Source organism: Astatotilapia calliptera, chromosome 20 (assembly GCF_964374335.1).
Source record: "Astatotilapia calliptera chromosome 20, fAstCal68.1, whole genome shotgun sequence".
Lineage (NCBI taxonomy): Eukaryota > Metazoa > Chordata > Actinopteri > Cichliformes > Cichlidae > Astatotilapia > Astatotilapia calliptera.
In genome coordinates, this window is record NC_137441.1 from 20,921,589 (window position 1) to 20,928,066 (window position 6,478).

General features: G+C 42.6%; 1 long non-coding RNA gene across 1 annotated transcript; it reads right to left on the reverse strand.

The window, feature by feature from the left end:
• Nucleotides 1-5,446: 5,446 nt before the first annotated feature.
• Nucleotides 5,447-6,030, reverse strand: LOC113013890 (uncharacterized). Its single transcript, XR_003270885.2, has 3 exons — nucleotides 5,892-6,030; nucleotides 5,665-5,814; nucleotides 5,447-5,583 (listed from the first exon to the last, which is right to left on the reverse strand). It is a non-coding gene; the product is annotated as an uncharacterized LOC113013890 (long non-coding RNA).
• Between the last annotated feature and the right edge of the window lie 448 nt (nucleotides 6,031-6,478).

The window sequence follows — 6,478 nt, forward strand, 5'->3', positions numbered from 1 at the left end:
ATATGAGTTGTTAGTTGAAAATTGTCAGACATCTGCGTTGGTTGTGCACTTGGACGGTCACATCATATTTAGCACTGCTTTGCATTTATCAGTTATATTTTTCTAGTTCAGTCATCTCTTTGATGACTAGAACCTTAGCCTGCTCTGGTGTTCCATTTAACTTAATGAATATTTTACAGTCTGACGTCCAAGTTGACTGTATTTTCTTCTGTTTTCTTAATATTCTTGCTTGTCTTGCAATGTCTGCATTTTTCTTGATTAGGTGTTCATTTAAATAAACATTTGTACCTTTTAGCTTTCTTCCTTGCTTGAGCAGTTCTTTTTTCTGTTTTCTATTAACAAAACGAATGATAATGGCAGGTATTTGATTTTTTCTCGGAAGAGGATGGCATCCTTCAATATTTTTACTGTCCATTTCTATACCTTTGCTTTTAAAGAAGGCCATTACCTGCTCTTCCAAAGAGCGTAGCTCTTGCTCGGGTGGCTCCCCTCTCTCTGCTGCTGCTACCCGTGCGTATGTCTGATGCTTGGTTTCCAGTCCTGTCACTATCACATCATTTACTCTTGAATATTGTTCCAGATCTGACACCCGTCCTTCCAGCATAGCAATCTTCTTGTCCTTTTCCTCGCTCTGCCTTCTTAGTTCTTTAATATCATCCATTAAATTGAGTATCAGTTTTTGTTGTTTTGAAATTGTTGTTATTTCTTCAGACATAAAGTTTAGGGATTTCTTTATGTCCTCCAGTTCCTCCTCATTAACGTTGCTCCTCTTAGGCGGCATCTTAACGCTCCTGGGCCTGGTGGAGCAGGAGGATCCTGGGCCTAGTGGCTGCTGGAAGAGCCTGGGCCTGGTGGCTGCTGGAGGATCCTGGGCCTGGTGGAGCAGGAGGATCCTGGGCCTAGTGGCTGCTGGAAGAGCCTGGGCCTGGTGGCTGCTGGAAGAGCCTGGGCCTGGTGGCTGCTGCAGGATCCTGGGCCTGGTGGCTGCTGGAGGATCCTGGGCCTGGTGGCTGCTGGAAGAGCCTGGGCCTGGTGGCTGCTGGAGGATCCTGGGCCTGGTGGAGCAGGAGGATCCTGGGCCTAGTGGCTGCTGGAAGAGCCTGGGCCTGGTGGCTGCTGCAGGATCCTGGGCCTGGTGGAGCAGGAGGATCCTGGGCCTAGTGGCTGGAAACTGGAAAGGAAAGTTTTTTGCAGCCCATGCTGCAGCTATAGCATTAGATTCTGGCATGTTATAACTTTTTTGAAAAGGAATTATTTCAAAATTAATAGCTGTCAATGTATTATTTACCTCGGGGAAGTTGGGAAATGCTCACAAACTATTCCAAGAACAGTTTCCAGGGTTTTCTGACTTTCGTTGCTGACAATAGCATAGGCCACAGGGACTCCATGCCCATGATCATCTCTGACAACAAGTGTGAATAAGGGAAATGAATACTGGTTAACACAGTGTGTGTTGTCAACAAATACTAACTGTTTTGCATAGTTCTCCATGTTTGATTTCATTACAGGTGTCTGCAAAACAATCATTAGTTCTTGGTCAGATGTGTATGGTTGATAGAAGAGAACATGTTCTTGATGTTTTCCATTAAGTAAGGTATGTACACTTTGACTGTCTCCACAGTTAAAGTGCTTCTTCCTCATCATGCAGGTTCTAACACTGTCAATGTCACGTGGTGTGACAAAATGCTCTCTGTTGTGAAGATCTCTGTGTTCATGTTCTTTGGCCCATTTATGACATTCAGTTAGTATGATGGCTGGCTTAGTTCCAAGGGAAAGCAGTTCCTCAATGTTCCTCCTCAAATCACTGGAAATATTGTTGAAATGTGTGTCTTTTGGGTCCGAAGGATCATGCCCATCATGCTTATCATATGTGCGCTGCACGATGACTGTGTGGTCTTTCCAACATTTGAGTACTTTAAATGAAACATAGGCCTTACAGCCCACTGCTCTGTAGCTGTTTCGACTTTTTTTCCCAGCTCTGATGCAGTTGAATTTGTAATAGTCTCTTTTCCTGTCTTTACCTGAGGCCACATTTAAACATTTATAATGTCCATGAAGGGTTAATGAGTTCAATTTTTCTAACACAACACTGAATGGGTCCTCCTGGCATTGTGACACATGCACACAAAGTTGTCTATCTTTTCCAGTTCTTTTTTTTTTTCGTCATTCAGAACACTTCTTCTAATTATATCGTCCATTTCTGGTGGAAAAATAACAAAGGTTTAATTAGTCAATATTCATTAATTCATTTTAACTTGTTTTGGGGTTTTTTGCAATACAATGTAAATATTAAATATAATATTAAAATATATATAGATATATAGATATATAGATATAGATATAGATAGATAGATAGATAGATAGATAGATAGATAGATAGATAGATAGATAGATAGATAGATAGATAGATAGATAGATAGATAGATAGATAGATAGATAGATAGATAGATATAGATATATATATCTCAAAACAAACAGGGGCTAAAAGAAGCTATGGTATGTCTCTGGCAGCTTTAACATGATGTCCCAGGGACAACATGATGAGATAGCCTTTATTTGTCAGTTGCAGGTCTTTTGCCCACAACCGAGATGACAGACCTTGCCGACCGTACATACAATACAAACATCACATTGGGGAGACAGGTCAGGCCAGGTAGCGAGGAAAAAAAACATTGAAATGTGCAACACAAAAGGATAATACAGGAATGCACAGGTATCAACACACCATAACACAATAAACACAGACAAGCAACATGGGAAAGAGTTCCAGTGTGTACATCTGATCTGGGACCGCTACAATCTTTCGACTGCGCCTCCAGCTGACCCAATGTCCACATCATGGGGGAGGTAAGCGTTGGAGGTGGCGTTGGATCCGGGGTAGGGAGGGTGATGCGTCAGTGAGTGCTTATCAGTGTCAGTATATGTATGTGTGTGCATGTCCATAGTTCAGTGGAGGCTTAAATGTTGTGTCCTTCGCCCTGCCAGGCTAAGTAAACAGTCTTCCAGCCAACCCAGGTTGCCTTGTAGGGAATGGGAAGGAACAGACTCAACACAGTTGTTATCAGGGAGTTATTGTTCGGCTAGAGGCCTTGAGCTGGCGCCGAACGGGTAGCCGGGTTATGATGGTAATTGAGAATTTCAAGCTGTTTTTTAACACTCCGACACTGGTCTCTCAGTCTCCCGTTAATGGCTGTGAGCTTCTCCGTGATGTTATTAGCCGTCGATTCTGTGGTCTTGTCACTCTTTTTGCTCACATAGCAGATTCTGAGACCTCACGACCGCAGCCAACTGATCCGAGGTGTAATCCAGCTCCGCCCAGAGATGTTGTTCTGAGTTGATTCTTTCCTGATGTAATCCAACATACATACGCTCAAAGGTGTTATTCTGAGCATTCACTGCAGTCATAAGCGCCTCCAAGCTCTTAACCATGCTGCCTTCAGTGAGCCCTTTCTGAGAAGTCGCACCTGTCGTTCCAATCCCAGCGGGCAGCCTTGTGGGGGTTTGAACAGCCGGTTCCTCTCTCTTAATTCTCCGATAAGCCAGGGCCAAGCCAGCTCCGATTAGCAAGAACCCTGTTATCATGGTTCCGAATAGGTAGATATCTTCAGCGTCCTCGATCGACAGTCAGGCACACGATCCTCTGCCACCTGTCCATCGTGTATCCGGCAGGGAAAGTCCCTCCAGGGCACTCGGGTTCTCCCGAGCCCAGACTTCTCGTTAAAGGGTGTCAATAGCATTCAGAGACCAGTTGATTAAATCCATAATTCTCTTTTAGGTTTTAGACACAGAATGTGAGAGAGTGTTCCAGGGAAAGTAATACAAAAAAGACACGAGACTAGACAAGGACATAAGAACTAGCAGGAAAGATAAGGGAGAGGAGAAAAGTGCGTCCGCCTCCTCCGAGAGCCAAAGAAAGAAAAAAACATTTACGCGATGTCCCAGGGACATGTCCCAGGGACAACATTTACGCGATGTCCCAGGGACAACATTTACGCGATGTCCCAGGGACAACATTTACACGATGTCCCAGGACAAATTTGTAAATTTCTGGATTACTGTTAATCTCCATAGAATCAAGAACTCATGTCCAGTTTCACAGCTATGGACCAGTTAATTATGTTTCCAGGTGATAGTTTGATTCATAGATTCAGCACACAACCATTAGTCTAGGCCTTTTAGTCCAGATTCTCTTCACTTATGTTTGTAAAATGATCAGGGAAGCTACTGCAATTTTGCCTGACATTGTTATGACAGCTATATTCACCTGTACATTTATTATATATCATAATATATTGACGGGAGAGCTATATTCACCTGTACTTTCATAATAAATCATAATACATTGACACGCAATTCTCTGTCTGGAGAACACTGGTTCGCAAGTAGCCTATCACTAGCAAACAAACAGCTATCCATTTCAAGGAAAACATATGTATTATGCTTACCATTTATTAAAGAAAAGTATCTTGAGAGGAATTGAAATTGCTGGATCGGCGGACAAAAGGCGGTTTCTCAAAGAACATTTGTTTTTTTTAAGGCGGGTATTTTTCGAAGTCGCAAAAGTATGACGTCACAAGAAGGTGATTGGTTACTTGTAATGTGGACCCTGGAACAACATTTATTATGATGATGTGGGAACAACACCGACACGAGGATATCAGATCGTGCACCCTCAAACACACAATAATAACATGGACTGAACCACCACTCACAACCACTAGCACTTTATATAGCCTCTGTAGAAATTATCCACACCCTCACTTATCTTGTATAGCTCTGTGTAAATAATCATTCTGTACATACGATAATTTTTAACCCTACAACTGTTTACAACTTGCATAGTTCCCATTTCTGTATAGCTGTATATCTCAGATTTCTTTAAAGTTATTTATTTCATATTCTGTATAGTTTTTCATATTTATATCCTGTTCATATCCTGTACATAGCTTGTACTCACTACAGCCTGTACATACTTAAAGTTATAGAATATTCACAACATACTTCATACTGTGTACATTATAACATTCCATAATAGACCCATTTCTGTAATATACTTACATATCTATATTATTGCTAATATATATTGTAATATATCTATATCACTAAAGCACTTCTGGATGGATGCAAACTGCATTTCGTTGCCCTGTACCTGTGCATGTGCAATGACAATAAAGTTGAATTCTATTCTATTCTATTAAGTGTTAAAAGACAGAATTATGACTTCACAATTAAATTCATCTCCCAGCCCTGTTATTAATTATTGCTATATTATTATTGCTATAACTGTGGGGAAAATACTGTGGTCTCAAAGATCCATCTTTTAGCACTTGCAAACTTCAGGCATAAGCGAACAACTCAGATATGGACTAACAGCATGTAAACAGAGTGTCAAGAACCGAAGTTCAACACACAAGCTGGACCCAGGAGCAGAACACACACACAGCGGTACGAGAGAAAAAATAAACTTTATTATAACTGAGAGTGTCCCGGGAGAGTAGAAGGGAGAAAACGCACGGAACCAGAGAAACCGAGGGACCGGGAGAAGAATCGCGCAGGAAACGCCGAGAGCGGGACCGTGGGAGGCTGAAACAGAAAAAGAAAAAAGGATTATTGGGGTGCGGGTAAACCGGCAGCATACGAGGGGAGGTAGTGTACGCGTCTTACGATGATAGCGGGGCCAAGGGAACCGGAGGGAGGGGTGAGGGTCCGTGGGGAGAAGCTCCAGAAAGGGCGAGGCGGCTGGGGTTGATCGTGATCCAAATTCTGGACAGGCAGGTGGACAGGCTGGTGACTCAAAACACGCCGAGCAGTGATCTGGGTATACAAGGCAGAGTTAGTACTAGTTCACACGGATAGGATTGCCTAAGGACTTTCCCGTAGGTGTGCGTTACCGCTGAAGGACGATTACGGACTGGCGTGGAGCAGCAGGCTGGGCAGGATTAAATGGTCCACCTGGTGATCGCCTGGGATGGGATGCAGGTGTGGAGTCAGCGGCCACGCCCACGGGAGTGGGCATCCCATCAGCACCTCAGACGCCGGGCCGCGGACCATGACACAGAGTGCATCTTATTATGTAATGCTATACGACAGATCAAGACAAAGTGTAACAACTTTGGTATATACTATATCCATAGTGATCGTTTTTGATGTTACAATGGCCCATTTGCTTCTCAAAAATCCCAAAACAATTATTATTTAATGTCTTTTTATGCATAAAAAGCCAAATAACTCAAAGTCAAAAATCTCCTCAGTCTCTGATAACAAAGTTGATTTATTGTGTAAAATCTGTAGCTGTAGATACAAACTCCATCATGTTTCTTTGACTGCAAACTTTATAAGTGTTTGCAAAAAAAAAAAAAAACGAATCAACTGAGCAGTTAGAAACTAAATCACATCTCCACTAGCTCTACCACACCTGCAGCGTAACTGGCAGATGCCCCACTCCTCTAGGACTGGGAGCTTTTACCACATAGAAAAT